Below are 17,822 nucleotides of genomic sequence, written 5' to 3' on the forward strand. Positions count from 1 at the left end.
AGACAAACTATTACTGGTTTTGCACAAAAATTTTATGAGTTTTTGTGGAATTAAAACGCAGAGTTGAGGAAAGTCCAGGCATTGCTCAGTTGGAGTTTCTTTGTAAAGGAAAACCCCTTTGAGGATTTTCAAGAAAGAGAGGCCAGAATCCAGCTGTAGGTAATGTGAATAAAACAAATTCTTCAACACTATGGAGAAAATCTAATTTTGTTTTAGCGTCGCACTCCTGTGAGAATGTAATTTTTCCTTGTTTTTCTAATTTGGGAAGGCTTTTCCAGAAGGTGAAAGAAATCCACGGCTGCATTAGTAACCTACTTCCAAAAGATGGCAGCAAAGGCTTTAGATAACAGGAACATTATCAGTATTTTGGGGATATTTTATTATGCTTAGAGTGATTAAAAATTACATTAAAAAATGAACTACTTTTAAAATAATTTCATAAAGCTTTTTGAATGATCAACTTTTTCCTTATATTAGAATGTTAGGAATTTAGTTTAATGTGACAAGAAAAATTTTTTAATAAATATTTTTAGAAGACTCACATACCTGCTCATACCCCAAGCTATTCTCTACTCTCCTGAACTCAGCCATGTTAATAGTAAGCATCTTTTCCATATTATTTTTTCTATTCACATAAAAATGTCCAGGTCACACCTATTCTTCTATAACCTGGTCTTTTCACTTGAGTATCTTTCATGTTAATTAAAATTTGAATGGCGCGTTACTTTATGGCTATACAATTATGGATATTCTAAGATTACTACTGATGGCTCTTTAGATTGTTTCCAATTTTTATGAGCAGCTTTGAAATAAATGTTGTGGCATATTTATTTATTTGGAATAAAATCCTAGAGGTGGAATCACTGGGTCAAAGTATATGTACATTAGTTGGCTTTATATTTATTGCCAAAATACCTTCCAGAAAGGTTTTCACAATATACGCATGAGAATATAAGAACATAAGAATAGTGTTCACCTAAATTTATTCATGAGTTAGATGCCTTATTGCTCCCTTATAAGATGCAATTTTGTTTGCTAAAATTTTTTTCTCGTTTTATTCTGTGTAACTCCAGAGTTGACTGTCTCTTTTTAAAAAACTTCATATATTGGCACCAAATAAAATACTACATATCAAGTAAAACATTAATATAAAATATTTTCTTCAATTTTTAAAAGGAAACATTAATGGTTAAAGAAAGAAAGAATTATTTTAAAATGTAACAGGAAAATATTCTTCTGGGGGTAAAAATAAAATATTTCACATTTCTTAATTCCATAACTATTATTCCTAGCATTAGGAAGGCACTATTTAACATAGTGCTCTTAAGGAGATCCGATATGTCATGGGAACTAAAAATAACATAAATTAAAGCTCTTCATGTTTAAAACAGGCAATGATGAATGCTAAGGCATTACTAAATAGTTTATGTAACTTCAAAGACTCTACATTTGCCCAATCAAGGATTCAATTTTAGGTATTTTATATACATATAGTGTAGCCAAACTCAGAATAAACTTTCATAAAAACATTCTATTATACAAGTTTCTTAACCTTAAAATGAACTTTTGTGATTCCTGAATAAATATATAAGGTGATGCTTTTATTCCTTGACTTGGATCCAGATGTCAACCTTCCGTTTTAAACAGCATGTCCATGCAACCCATAGCCAACTGATTTTTTTTCTATTATGGAGAAAAAAATGAAGAATGTACTCTATAAAAATCCGATGCAGACTTCTTTTTTTTTCTACATTATATCTTATAATGTCTCCTTTCCTTCTATAATTAAAGCCCACAAAATTTTCCCTTTAAAACAGCCAATACTATGTCTGTTAGATAAGATAAATTTTCCCTATTAGCTGCCAGTGAATCTATTTTTTTTTCCTGTTTTTATTACGTTGGTTTTGTTTTACATTTTTGAAGTGTTATGTGTCAGGGGTTGGTAAAGTGAAGTCTAAAAAGTTACAGATAGTACAGACTTTGTTTTTCTTCTCCTTCTTCTTCTTTCCTTTCCTTTCTTTTTTTGAGAGGGCTGATATTGCAAAATCTAAATCTTTTCGAAGTTTGGACTCACCTTTTTAAAAAGGAAATCTCACTGTTTTAGATGGAGTGAGACAACGAAGTAATGAGACATGATTTTACATCTGGTTTATGAATATCAGTTTTAAAGTTTATATTTGCATATGTTTTAGATTCTTTTCTTTTAGACAAAGCAGTTCAAGAACATTATGTCTCACTTAGAGAGTTCTACTGTCTAAATGAAACTGTGCCCACCCCGCAAGAATAAATTAGAATCCTAGAATGCCATAGAAATAATAACACAATTCTTGGTATATGAATGCCTTTGACAATATTAAGGGAAAACACCTGTTGGAATACTCCCAATGACATAGAGGGAATACACCCACATCCGATGCATGTTTTCCATTGTTAGACAGCTTTAATTATCACAATTTTATTCTTCATACTTAATCAAAATGTGCTACCCTACTTTATATACATTGATTCTAGTTCTAGTCTGCAGAATTTCAGAGAATAAAGCTAATCCTTCTTTCACATGACAAAACTTTCATTTTGGAACGATTTAGCATACTCCCTCCCCCTATTTACCATTTCCCTTTACTGCTATTTTCTGTAGTTTCAAAAACCCATTATCATCCTGATTGTTCTTTTCTGGACAATATAATTTGATTCTGTCCTTCAGGAGTTGTGTCTAAAGATAAGCAGAATAACCTAGACGTGGTTTAACCTATGCAAAGGAGTGATTCCTTTTTTTTTTTTTTTTTTTTTTTTTTTTTTTTTTTTTAAGATTTTATTTATTTGACAGAGAGAGACACAGCAAGAGAGGGAACACAAGCAGGGGGAGTGGGAGAGGGAGAAGCAGGCTCCCTGCGGAGCAGGGAGCCTGATGCGGGGTTCGATTCCAGGACCCTGGGATCATGACCTGAGCCGAAGGCAGACGCTTAACGACTGAGCCACCCAGGTACCCCAGGAGTGATTCCTTTTTAAGATCTGAAAACTGCTAACAGTCTGAGCTTATGTTGACGTCTTTCTAGAAGATGGGTTCCACCATTGGTTGTAGACTTGGTGTTGTAGACTTGTCTTCAACCAAACGCTGTGATTTTTTTAGGTACCATATGATTCAAAAGAGTTTTTGAATCAAAATGTAGGATGTGATATTTTAATATGTTAAATACCATTGTCTGGTTTCAGGCATCTCTTTTCAATAGTTCACTCTATAGAAAACTTACTGAGTTCTTATTTTGTCACCCAGCATACAATTTTTCACTTCTGTGTCATCTTTAAATTTAATAAGGATATGTACACGGCAAGAATATTTACTAAAAATACCATTAGAACATTTAATTTATCCATACTCATGGATGTCTTTCTAACCAGGATTAATGCCAACTTCATTTTGCTATTGCCCCTTTGGCAGTGGTCTAGAGAAATAGAATCTACTTCTTTCTCCTTCTTAAGGCAGCAGTAGCAACATCAGAGCTCCCTTACATTTGGTTCTCTTGTCCTTCAGTAGCACTTGGCAATTGCAATTATAATATTGCTTTATGTGATAGGCTGTTAATAGGCTTAGTAGTCACGTAATATGATTGAAACCTAAAACATTGTATAGAAAATCATAAATGTCCAAGAAATGTTTAATTGAATGAAGCCTCAATGGAAAATACCCTATGTATTTACTATAATCTGTAGTTTGTCATTTCTCTCTGCGACAGTTTAGTAAGAATTGCTTTTCCTTTCTAAAAATTCCTCAACACTATGTAGTAAGAAGTTGCTATGACTGAGGTCAAAGATGTACTGCCTGTGTTCTCCTCTAGGATTTTGATGGTTTTCTGTTTCACATTTAGGTCTTTCATCCATTTTGAATTTATTCTATGTATGTTGTAAGAAAGTGGTCCAGTTTCATTCTTCTGCATGTTGCTCTCCAATTTTCCCAACACCACTTGAAGAAACTGTCTTTTTTCCATTTGATAATCTTTTCTGCTTTCTCTCTTGAGGCAAGAGAAACAAAAGCAAAAATAAACTACTGGGATCTCATTAAGATAAAAAGCTTCTGCACAGTGAAGGAAATAATCAACAAAACTAAAAGGCAGCATTTGGAATGGGAGAAGATACTTGGAAATGACATACCAGATAAAGGGCTAGTATCCAAAATCTATAATAACTTATCAAACTCAACACCCAAAAAACAAATAATCCAGTTAAAAAAATGGGCAGAAGATATGAATAGACATTTTTCCAAAGAAGACATCCAGATGGCTAACAGACACATGAAAGATGTTCAACATCACTCATCACTAGAGAAATACAAATCAAAACTACAATGAGATGTCACCTCACACCAGCAGAATGGCTAAAATTAACAACACAGGAAACAACAATTGTTGTCAAAGACATGGAGAAAGGGGAACCCTCTTACACTGTTGGTGGGAATGCAAACTGGTGCAGCCACTCTGGAAAGCTATAGGGGTCCCTCAAAAAGTTAAAAATAGAACTGCCCTAAGACCCAGCAATTGCCTACTTGGTATTTACACAAAGGATACAAAAATACTGGTTTGAAGGGATACATGAACCCCGATGTTTATAGAAGCATTATCAACAATAGCCAAATTATGGAAAGAGCCCAAATGTCCATTGGCTGATGAATGGATAAAGAAGAAGTGTTTATATATATATATATACATATATATATATATACATACAATGGAGTATTACTCAGCCATAAGAAAGAATGAAATCTTGTCATTTGCACTGACATGGATGGAGCTAGAGAGTATTATGCTAAGTGAAATAAGTCAGAGTAAGACAAATACCATATGATTTCACTCATGTGGAATTTAAGAAACAAAACAGATGAACACAAGGGGAAAAAAAGAGAAAGGTAAACCATAAAACCATAAAACAGACCCTTAACTATAAAGAACAAACCGAGGGTTACTGGAGGGGAGATGGGTGGGGGGTATGAGTTAAATGGGTGATGGGGATTAAGGAGGGCGCTTGTTGTGATGAGCACTGGGTGTTCTATGTAAGTAATGAATCACTAAATTCTACACCTGAAGCTAATATTATACTGTATGTTAACTAACTGGAACTTAAATAAAAACTTGAAGAAAAAAATTCTTCAACATTATTATATTTAATATATTTAAAATTAATATAATTAATTTAATTACACATAATTAAATTATATATAATTTAAGATGATTTGGGGGGACAGGATTACACTGCAAAAAATTACTATTACCAGACATGTCAATTATTAAACTATTAAAGGAGATATTAATAGTTTTCTTTTATTTTAGCAAATAAAGAATTTAAGCATAGAGTCAGAATGAAAACAGAAATAGTCCCAATTGTTCTAAGATTACTTAGGGGACATTGATAGACTAGGCTTAGTAAATTTCAAAAATGTAAGAATTTCTTTTTTTATTTTTTGAGGGTTACATATGAATTATTTCAAGTCCTAGGATAAGCTACATTTCTATTACAGGAAACACCAATAGACATGCTTCCATTTATTTTATTTTTTAACTTTAAACATTTCATTATTGATGAGAATATTTATTTCTACTTGATTTTATGGTTAGACTTTTGTTGCACAAACATAAACACACACACACAGACTTTCATTGTTTTTGTACAGGATTCAAACTATCATTGAATAAGAAATCTTTTGTCACCTTGGGCATTGCTTTTATTTTTTGGAGTTTGATTTTGCCCTATTCTATCACACCACTCTCACCATAGTTATCCCAATAAAATCTCAACCATATTTCCTGTATCCATGTCAATATAAGGCTACATCTTGAAAAAGAGGAATAGAGGGGAACTTCAATTTTTTTTTTTTTTTACCACTTTCAGTGTGAATAGAGTTGGGGGGCGTGCAAGGAGGACCACAGGGTGGTTGTCGCTGCTGCTCTCTGGAAGTTCACAGAGAACTGGTAGAACCAACAGAGTAGTGAATCACGCACAGGAAACAATAAACAGGAAAGGATAATCGCCTCACCTTTTCAACAGATCAGTTGGAAGTTAGAGATGTCTGTCCATTTCTAAAATGGAGGTGATAGGAGTGTATGTAGAGTGGAAGAACATGAAAACCAGGGAGTGCTACCCAGAAGATGGAGAGAATGAAACACAGGGTAGGGGAGGGAGTAGAAAGTGCTTTCAACTACATCAGTGACTGTGCACGAGGAGGGTCAGCCTTTTCCAAACTGTGAGTGTGACCCACTAAAGAGTCATCACATTAATTTGATTGTAATCAAGATTAAAAAGAAATTCCTGGCATAAACTAGATTAGAATAGTACAAAAATACACAGACATTACAAACTGGAAAAGTATGTGCTATTTCAGAAAGACTGTATTCCCACACATATAATGAGTATATTATATATGGAAAATATATAACAAATATTTATAATATATCACATAATATACAAATATAATACATATAAAATAGAAATTTAATACACATTTGTATTGTATATATACATATGTTGAGGTGGTAGAATAAAATATATTTTTTTCAGTAGGTAGGGGCAAAAACCTTGACAGCCCCTGAAGTGTTGAATGTAGTCTGCTCCTTTAGGAAAGAGAATGGGAAGAGAAAGATAAGAATCTCCTAGTTCTTGTACAACCTGAAAACCAGTTTCCCTAAAACCATAATACTTAATTTGTCTACCATTAAGGGAAGACAACTCCAATTTGTGTGACAGCTTTACAACTGGAAATGGACTAAGCACTCTAAATAACTAATCTTGCAGGGATCGATACAATTAATAGCATCAAAAAATGTGAACAAAAGTTAGAGAAACACAGAACTCCATGACTACACACCTGCTTCCAAGCCCACCCTCCCACTCTATTCAGGCAGACCTATGTTTTATTATTACACATACACTGTGTTTTGGAAGCATCTTTTAAATAGAAATGTCATTTCTTCCAATCCTCCCACATACCATCATTCAAAACTCTTTCCCACATTTATATCCTCCACAAAAACTTTCATAATTAACCAAATACAATATGATAATTTCTCCCTGAGTATCCACCTTTATTCCTCACTGTCCAGATCTTAAAATAGAGATTCCATCATTTAGCCCTATTATATGTGGGCATTTATAGAAAAAGTAAAATAATTCTTATATATAACTTCTATGGATGCAGAGTTAGGGATATTGTGTATTCTGTGTGTATAGATATGATATAGATGTTATATAATCATATGTCTTCTATATAAATGTTACTTCAGATAAGGGTTGCATTTATTTCAATTTTTGTATGTTTTAGGTGAGAGGGATGAAATTTGTTTAACAGTCTTTCCCAAGGGCAGTGCAATGAACATAATAGAGTTAAGCTACTTTTAGATTCTGGTAATGATAGTAACGGTGCTAATTTTGTCCTGAAGAATAGATTGTTTCTTGAATCAGCTACCATAACTTCTTTCAGTAGTCTTATTCCATATCTTTTTCAGCATAGAGTATTTTATGATTTTTCTTACTAGGCTCCCTAAATAGGGCAAACTTAGACTACTTTGTAATATATTAAAAGTGCATGCAAATATGATATTCAAAAACAGTGCAGAGGACACTGTTCCAACAATTGCATGCACCTGTGTTAGAATAAATCTGTGAACTCACCTCCTCTTATCTTCCTGTATCCTGGCTTTTTCTTATTGTTTTTTTTTGGGTGGAATATTCCTCTTTCAGTGGGCCAAGATATTTTACAAGATTAAATTGGACGTTTATGATTCAGAGATGGCATTAATAGTTGATGTTCCCGTTGAGTTTAGAACATTCTTATTGTTGGACATGTATAAATGGCAGGTAAATAAAGAAAAATAAATGTTTGAAAAAAATGAATCAAAATATATTTTAGAAAGGAAAAGATCAGAAACAAGGTAACAGGCAAGGTTGGAAATCAATTCCGTGAGGGCAAGAAAGCTGATTTATTAACAGGAATAATGCTGTGCAGACTACCCTCACATCTGCGGCTCTGCTCATCAACTCTTTGTTACAAATCAATAGGCATCAAAATCATAAATCTTCTTGATGCCTGTTAAAACTAGATATAAACCTATGAAATTTTATTCATTTATATGAGCACCTCTTAGATTTATGTACCGTTTTTGTGTCCTTATTCATTAATTTCTTCTATTTGCTTATTAAACTTAAATCTTCTGTATTCTTTGTTTTTTTCTTTTTATAATTTTTTAGTTAGATTTTTGTTTCATGTTTTCACTTTTCTTTACATCTTCAATTTTTAAAAATTTTTTAAAAAGATTTTGTTTATTTATTTGAGAGTGAGAGAGCACAAGCAGGGGGAGCGGCCGGCAGAGCAGGCAGAAGGAGAAGCAGGATCTCCACCAAGCAGGGAGCCCAATGCAGGAGTGATCCCAGGACTCCGGGATCATGACCTGAGCTGAAGGCAGACGCTTAACCGACTGAGCTACCCAGGCTTCCCAACATCTTCAATTTCAATGTCAATGTTGAAAGGGGATGTTGCAAGTTGGCACTTTGTTCATGTGTCTTGCATAGTGTCATTTCGTCTGTTTTAATCTGTCAATTAAATTTGGGCATTAGGATCAGAACTCTGTGTTAAAATCCTGGCTCTTCCACTTAATAAGCTTTGTGACTTTGGGTAAATTACTCAACCTTTCTGCAGTTTCCTCCTCTGCAAAACAGAAAAAAATGGGGATACCTCTCTCTGACTGCTGTTAAGAAGATTAATAAAAATAACATGTAACACATTTATCCTAATGCTAGAGTCAGTGATGGAGCTGTGAATACGTATTTATATGTGATATACCTTTCAGTTTTATATTGTATATTCTATCACTTATTATATGCTATATAATACATACTATATGTTCCAGATAAACTCTTCCCGTCCCTATTGTATAACTACAACCCAACTGCCCCTTAATTAATCAAGATCAATTATTCTCATGTTTGTGTGCTGGCAAAAGTAGCCCCAAATGCCCAGATCACAGTCTCAACTTCTACATGGGACCATTGTTTTATCTCCTGAGGGAAGCATTAATCTTTTGGGAAGCAAGACCTTTGCAACAGACAGAACCCACCATTTCAGGGATGAGAAGCACAGTCTTCAGGTAATTCATTAGGAATAACAGTAAGACAAGACTTTTCTACTTCCTCGCTTGTTCCTGAGCCTGTGTACCTTTGGGAGAGCTAGCCATACTGTCTGTACCAGTTTAATGCACGTACTGCATCATGTGGGAGAGTATCCTATTTGGACCAGTACAGTAACTGAGTCTTCAATAATCCATTCAACTATAATAGGAGGCCAGTTGCTTCTGAGTAAAGGGAAACATGATACAACCAGTGACCCCATGGGGTCAGCATAGCACATCACTTCTTTCTTCTGTAAAAAGTGTTCTTCGGTCAAATGCAGTGCTCTGATGGATACCATGATGGTAAATATGACATTCAAAAAAACCTTCGGGTGGTGTTGCTGGCAGAGCAATCTAAATATAGAAGACAAAGCCATATGTAGAATAAGTATGTATATTTTAGTGATCACAAATCTCAACTTCCTCCATGATGGTACAGTCCAATAGAATCACACTGTATAAAAGTGGCTGGCTGGTCTCCTCTGCATATGGTGCCCTAGCAGGGGCTTGGTGTTGGTGTCTGCTTCTGGAAGGTTAGACATTCGACATTAACAGGAGCCAAATCAGCCTTGGTGAAGAGAAGTTTAATTTGTTGAGTTCATGTATAACCTCCATCCTTGTTGAGGATGCCACTTTGAATAAACACTGGGCTAGCTGAAGAAAGGCTAACATTCACAGAGCATTAGCTAATCTTATCCACCTGATTATTAATATAGTCTTCCTGGTTTTTATATATAACACTCAGAACAACAAAATACTAAAAATTGGGGCCCATTCCAAATGGTCTATCCACAAACCCTCTTGTCATCAATACTGTAATATTTTATTTCCAAGAAATCTTCAGACAGATCCATAGCTCACTGTAGAGGAGCTGCCATCCCTCCCTTATTATACCAAGAGTGAATAAGCAGATCGACTGCCCACAGTGCTGCCCATTGGAGGATTTCTCACCCTCACTCTCCTTCAGGGGCTGTCATGCTGCACCAGTCCACTGCTGGCTGATATCAGCAGATTGCTTGCTTTCCCCCCGCCCCTCGATAACTGGTCCTAGGGAATTCCCAAAGTGGTCTTTGTTTAGGTTGAGGAAGAGGTGAAATGCAGTTGGAGTAAGCAGATGCCACAAAAATACAAAGCAACTACTCCTGTAACTTCACATTTGCCTTCAGGACTTGCTTGAGCCCAATCTTGTATGGACTGCTTCCACTTGAAAATTGAGTGTTGTTATTAACTTCAACTTCCTAACTTGGCAGTTTCAACAACAATTCATGTCTCATAAGATGATCAGTTTCTACCAGGAACCAAGTCAGGGGCTCTTTCTCAAAATGAGACTACTTGTAGAAATAAGCATGGCTATTGTCTGGGCCATGATTCTTCATCAAGACTTACCAAAAACTCCATATAACTTATCTACTTGCCTCAGATTGGAGCAGCAAACTCACTTGTTTTACATGTTGCTTGCAAAATTCACAGATAATACCTTTTTTTTTGTTTTTTTGGTGGTGGTGGTGGTAAGGGTTACAAGATCCAGCAACATGTCTTTATGTTTGAAGGTAAGGTCCCAATACATCCAGAATACTGGGCTTCTAGACATTTTCCTGAGATGGGGGGTATTCATGGAGATATACCTCTTATCCTCTTGTATACTTGTGTCTTACCAAGTCATCTAGGATATTTGCCACATCCTGTTCACAAGGTCCAAACAGCATGAACTTATCAATATGGTGGACAATAATGGGTAATTTGTAAGAAGGTGGGCCTATCAATTCTTTTGAGCACTAGATTATGACAAAGATAGATCATGTATCCTTAAGTTAAAAAAGAGAAGTCATGGTGTTCTCTCTGCCATGTGAAAATAAACTGTTCCCAGTGGGTTTTGGATATATATATTTTTAAAACGTTTTTAATGCTCAGTAGCTTCGAACAATGCCCCATGAACTCTGTGGACTTCTTTCTGTAATGAGATCACATCTCAAACAGAAGCTGCAGTTGGAGTCACCACCTAATAGGGCTACAATAAGCCATTGTTATTTTTTAGATAAATCTGTCTCCCACACAGACTAAACAGTTGAGTTAAACGAAGATTCAACAGGAATCACTACTCCTGTATCCTTCTAGTCTTGGGTGGATCCCATGATACTTACAATTACCTACCTACCAGGTAGGCAGTATTGTTTTTTTATTTATTATTTGAAAAGGAAGATCTATTCCAGGGTTTCCTCTTAACCCTTCCTATGTCAGTCACCCACAAGCCAGTTTCAGTGAGCCAAAGTGGGTCTTCTGCAAGTTGTAGGGTATGCTTATGTCAACTGCAAATTCATGAATTAGCAGAGGGTTGATTCTCAGACCAGATGGACTTACAGTGAAACTGACTTGGGTAAAATATTCATTTATCCCCTGACCTCTGGAAACCTCTCTTATGATGGAACGCCATGACATTTTGCCCAGATATGAACTTTATCTCAGAACCAGTGTTCAGTGTTTATCTTCTCCCAGTGCCAGATAAAAATGGTTTTAGGTCCCTTTCAGGAAAAGTAGAAGGAAATTTAGAGCTCATACTTGTGACCCTTTTGCCTGATCCTCAGTGATACTCATCCTCCCCTCAAGTGGATTTGAATCTGTGAACTGGGTCAGGTCTGGGAATTGACTTAGGGATGTTGTGGCATCACATGTCTTTAGAAACCTAGAGCTCTGTATGCTTGTGTTTGTTGTAATTGTAGAGATCAAGTGAGACTTCTGTAGGCTGCCCATCTGTCTAATTGGCATCACCGATTAGGTGCCTCTAAAGATCTTTACAGGTTACTTCATTTTCATTACTGCTCCAACTTTCCTGCTTATTACAGAATCAGTGCCCACTTCGTATCCAGAAATTAAGCGCTGTTACTTGGCCTCTAACATTCTCAGATCCTAAGCCCTCCCCAGTAAAATTAGGAAGTATGTTCCATGGTGTAATATCTATTATCATATCTGGCCTGCAAAGAACCATGTTAGAGCTCTTCAAGGATAATGGAGCTCCCTTCACTGATAATGTCAGTGCTGCAGAAGAGTTCCTTCTGGATTCTTCAGGGCATGTATTAAAGGTTGGTTGAGTAAGCTACACATAATAAAGCTACTCCAACATTTCCATCTCCTTATTCTTTAGATTCCTTTTTTGGATTATACAAAGGAAGTTCTGGAATCTCAAGTTCATTAAATACACAATACCATCAAGTCCAGATTTCCATCAGACAACAAACTATTAAAACTATTTCTAGTGTTTGAGCTAACACATTAAACAAAGACCCCTGATAAATACAGCATCAAAAAATTCCATCTGACAGAGTGTTAGGCTAGTTCCTCCCCAGTTTAACACCGATAGAATGCAATCCCACAAATATTCTCCAGGTTTGTGCTGAAATACGTTGAAAAATACTGTGATTATTTTGATCTTCATGCTATCTTTTCCTTTTCCATACTTTTTACTTGTTCATATTCAGCATATGGGAGTCTAACTCTAGTTACATATCTAGAGCCATTAAGAAGTATGGAGAACAGGAACGTCTGGGTGGCCCAGTCAGTTAAGTGTTGCCTTCAGCTCAGGTCATGGTCCCAGGGTCCTGGGATCGAGTCCCGTGTTGGACTCCTTGCTTGGTGGGGAGCCTGCTTCTCCCTCTGCCTGCCACTCCCCTTGCTTGTGCTCTCTCTCTCTCTGACAAATAAATAAATAAATTTTTAAAAAAAGATAGTTTAAAAAAAGAAGTAGTGTAAAGAACACATTTTGAGGCATAAGAAAAATGCCTCAAAGAAAAGGCAATGAAGGATTTCCAAGAAAGGAAATCTAATGGCCTGAGGCTAAGAAAGTCAAGCTGTTTCTCTAGGAGAGTCACAGTGGAATTTAAAGGATAAAGGTCACCAGATTATTCTGAATCTACCCAGATTTCTCCAGTCCAGTTCTTTAGGACCCACACTTTCTCAACCATGACTTTCATAAAGAAGACTTGTTCAGACTATGAATTAAAGTAGCACCATAATTCAATTTGTGCTGTAATTATAAGCAGAAGCATAAAATTTAGATTTGCTTTAGTAAACAGTGGTCTTGGGGCTATGAGGGAGAAGATAGTTTTGGGTAGTCATGGAAGCTCTCTGAGGGGCCCAGAACTACTTCTGGTAGCAAATATTCCATGAGCCAGGGTTCAGTAAGAAGAGCAGAAACCATTCCAAGTAGTTAAAGCCAGAAGGGATGTCATATAGAGAATTAGGGGGGAAAAAAACACAAAAACAAAACAAAAATGAAAACAAACAAAAAAACTATAAAAAAACCTTTGGGTAGGAAGAGCAGAGGAGCTACTACAAATGTTAAGGAAGTCAAGTGGTGTGAGAATCATGAGGAACATGATATCATGCCCGCAGCATGATAATGGCTGGCTCACTGGAGGCTCCCAACAACATGTCAGGCCGGCAGTGTTCTCTTTCACATACTGTCTAGTACTTCCAATAATATGCTCCAAAGGAATTACTTCAACTATGAAATGTCTCTCTGCTTGACTCCCTTTGATGGGGTAATCAAGACTATTGTATGCCTCCAGAAAGAAACACGCAATTTATTTTGATGTCAAAATAAACAAAAAACTAAAAATAAAAAAGAATTCAAGAACACAAAAGCAAATACAATATAAACATTTTCTATTGTGGTCTGTTTTTATTTTTAGTCCCTTAACTGTTACTCTTATAATGCTCTTATAAACATTTAATCTGATAGTCGATGTCGTATTCATTTTAGGAATGCAATCTAAGAAACAAAATGAGGAATGTGGAAAAAAATCACCTCGATATTATTTACATTGCTAAAATAAACAAGTGATTTTAAGATTAAAATATTTTATTCTGATGGTTCAAATAGGGAGATGATTTTTCCCCACTTTCTGGTTCCTAAGAGGAAGAATTTTCCTTATTAAAGTATTGTGGCCCCTTAATCCATGCTTTACTCCTCTCCACAGAAGTGGGGTGAATTATTTTATCAAAGCCATTGATCTGTATTTTTCACGTGGTTGGAGCTAATCATTTTAAAATCTGAAAGTAAGAGATCTCTTTCTGCTCACTCCATTTAAAACACTGTGAGGCAACATTCCTGGATAAAAGTGTTGCTCTGTGGTCCCATACATGTTGGGTGAGGTGGTGCAGGATCTGGACTGGAGAAGGGGGCAGGGAAGCACTCCACTTAACTCTCACATTTCAGATATGGCCTTCCTTACAGCTTCATCAACAATAAGGCAGATCTGCTTTCCTCCAACATCTATCTCACACGTGGCTTTGAAATCAGATTTAGAAGAGGAGTGTGCAAACTGAGCCCAACAACAAACAAAGTGCCCAACTTAAAACAATGGGGAAATATAATGTACAAGATGGTGACTATAGTTAATAGTACTGTATTGTATATTTGAAAGTTGCTAAGAGAGTAGATCCTCAAAATTCTCATCACAAGAAAGTAATGTGTAACTCTGTGTGATGGTGGATGCTAACTAGACTTACTGTGATGATCATCTGCAATATATACAAATACATCATTATGTTGCACATTTGGAATTAATGTAATGTTTGATGTCAATTATATTTCAATTTAAAAAATGGGCCGAGGACTTGATGAGACACATTTTCAAAGAAGATAGTCAAGTGGCCAATAAATACATGAAAGATGCTCAACATCACTAGCCATTAGGAAAATGCAAACCAAAACCACAAAATACCACTTCACACTATTAGGATGGCTAACTACCTGAAGTGGAAGGAACCAGATACAAAGGAGCATGAGTTGTACGATTTCATCCACGTGAACTATCCAGACTATGTAAATCCCTAGAGATAGAAAGCAGATTAACAGTTGTGAGGGGCTGGAGAAAAAGGGGAATGGGGAGCGACCGGTAAAGTGTGTACGAGGCTCCCTCTGGCCGTGATGAAGATGTTTGGGGATTGTATAGAGGTGATGGTAACAGAGCGTTGTAAACAGACTAAATGCCACTGAACTGTACGTTTGAAAATATTTAATTTTATGTTATATGAAGAAAAAGAAAACCCTACATGTGGTTCCTTTAAATGTGAACCTTGAGACTCAGACTAAGTAAATTTTATGAAACAAAATACACAGAGGCTTTATGCCATGGGGATATACAGCTTTAGACCTTAGGCTTTAGCCAGTTGGACAATGCGGGATTTATAAAAGGCCCATCCCAGCCTTAAACAAACACGCATGAGCTTACTGAGCCTTAATAAGCATGCAGTTGAGGTAAGAATTCTGTTGTAAGAAAATATTAATCTCTGCACACCAGCTTGTTTAGCTTCTGGGAGTGCATATGTAAAGGGGTTCCCTGTGCATTTGACCAGGGATTCTCAAACTTCAATGTGCTTGCAAATCCCTTCAGCAGCTGGTTAAAATGTGGATTCTGATCCAGTAGGTATGGGGTGGAATCTGAGCTTCTGAATCTCTCACAGGCTTCTAGCTGACACAGACGCTGTTGGTGCACAGATTTCATTTCCTGAGTGGGATTAACCAATTTATTTGGATCTGTCATTTTTAGAGGGTCGGCACCAAATAGTGACTAGAGTGCAAGGTGAATGGATACTCCTCCCCCTGGCTCCCTTTGGACAACTTTGTCCTTATAGGTTCCCTCTTTCTTATTTAACTATTATGGATTCTCATTAAAAATGTCAGGGTGGTATTATTTTTCAATAATCTTAGGAACTGAAATGATAAAATCATGGGAGAGCAATGCCTATCTGCACTTTTTCTTCTTGACTTGCCATGGGTCTTTCTTTCCTTCCTTCCCATCTGTCCTTTTGCCTGCCTATCACCCTGCCTTTCTTCTCTTTCTCTCTAGCCCACTCTCCGACCAACTCTGTCTGCATCTCTATTGTACTTTTTTTTATAACAAAGAGATTAAGAAAGAATAGACCAAAGGTTAGAGAGAGAATTTTGCACCGTCAAAGATCAACTAACTGACACAGAGATAGAAGCCAAATTTCCAGATGCATATTTCTTTTTAAAAAATTGCACTTTTACTAAACTTCTGCAGTTCTGTTTTAACAAGACATCCTACTTATATAGGATCACCTATTTTAAAAATATAACAATCAATTCACTGCCCCTCTTTCACTTCTATTAGAATGACTTATTGTCCCTGGTATGTTTTGCTAATCTGGAGGATAGAGCTAGTGTAGAATAGGAGAGATGAGAGAAGAAAGGCAAAGCTTCATGGCTATTGTTGCCCTATTATCTATGTAACTGCAGAAATAACCCCAATTCTTTACCCTTCCCTATATTCATGCCCTTTGCTATGTGACTTCTTCATTCCTATCATTAAAGGCAGAGTTTATTTGCTTGCTTCTTGATTTTGGATCTGCCATATGACTTGTTTTGACCATTGGGGCTGTTAACAGACATGACACCATACAATGGTTAATTTAGGTTAACAAAATGTAAACAGGTTTTGAAATCTACTGTCAGTAGTGCACGTACTATAATTATCAATATACATTTGGTAAGCTTGAAAATTACCCATAGACTAATATCATTTCTTGTTTCCAATATTTATTTCAACAAGGATCGTTATATTATACTCTTCAAAGCGGAACATCTATAAGGGTTTTGGGCAAAATGTTACCAAAATCTTATCTATAACAAATTGCTCCTGAACTTTAGAAAGTGGGTGTAATTTAATTAGGATAATGCCTTTTTCTCCGATGTTGTTATGATAATGTTCTAATTCTGTCAAGTGCGTAATTACAACATACCTAGATTCTATTGGATACATTGGATAGATATTTTAGTAATTTCATGATATCAATATTTATAAAAATCTGGAAATTGTATCTCATTGAAACTAATAAAAATATTTGGATGTCAACTTAAAAATGTTCATGAGAGAAACATAATTTATAAATATTCATTTGGAGATTATGAGCAAAATATTTAAAGACCACTGAACTGACTTAATTCAACATGGTTCATACGACTGTTAGCTTATTGTAATAGAACTCAGAACCCACCAATAGTTAAATGCAGATTAGGATCAACTACTTTCCTATAATCTTGTCATGAAGCTATAATGAAATAGAGTTCTTCTACATTCTTCTACAAATAGGCATTTATCAGCAAACAAGAATAAAGCAATCATATAATTTTTTCTGTGGCTCAATGAATTCCCAGCTTTCAGTCTTTCTTTGGTGCTTCAAAAATGCCTTGTATGAAAATTCTACTTCAGAAAAATAAGACATTTCAATGTCAGGATATGGCCCATCATCCCCTGAACTCAAGAAACTAGAAATCCTCTGAGAACTAGTGGCAGGATATAGGACATTTTAGGGACCAAGTCTCGGGCACCAACTTCTAGCATATAGTCTCCTTGACCCAATAAACTCTTAACCCTATTTATGCAAGAGTGAGAAGAATCATGACACTATTAATTTTACCAATGAAAATCCATTCCCAGCATCTATTAATCTTAGTAAATCCTCTAGTGTTAATGGAAGGTAAAAATCTTTGAAGTTTTTGTAGCAGCTAACTCTAGAGCATGGCTTCCTGGTTAGAATTATAACTAACCACTAATATTACCAATTAAAATTAGAATCCCAATTAGAGTCTGCATTCCTAATTAGGGCAATTGATCCCACCTACAGTACAATTGAAATTAACATATGCATAAA

Source organism: Halichoerus grypus, chromosome 3 (genome assembly GCF_964656455.1).
Source record: "Halichoerus grypus chromosome 3, mHalGry1.hap1.1, whole genome shotgun sequence".
Taxonomy (NCBI): domain Eukaryota; kingdom Metazoa; phylum Chordata; class Mammalia; order Carnivora; family Phocidae; genus Halichoerus; species Halichoerus grypus.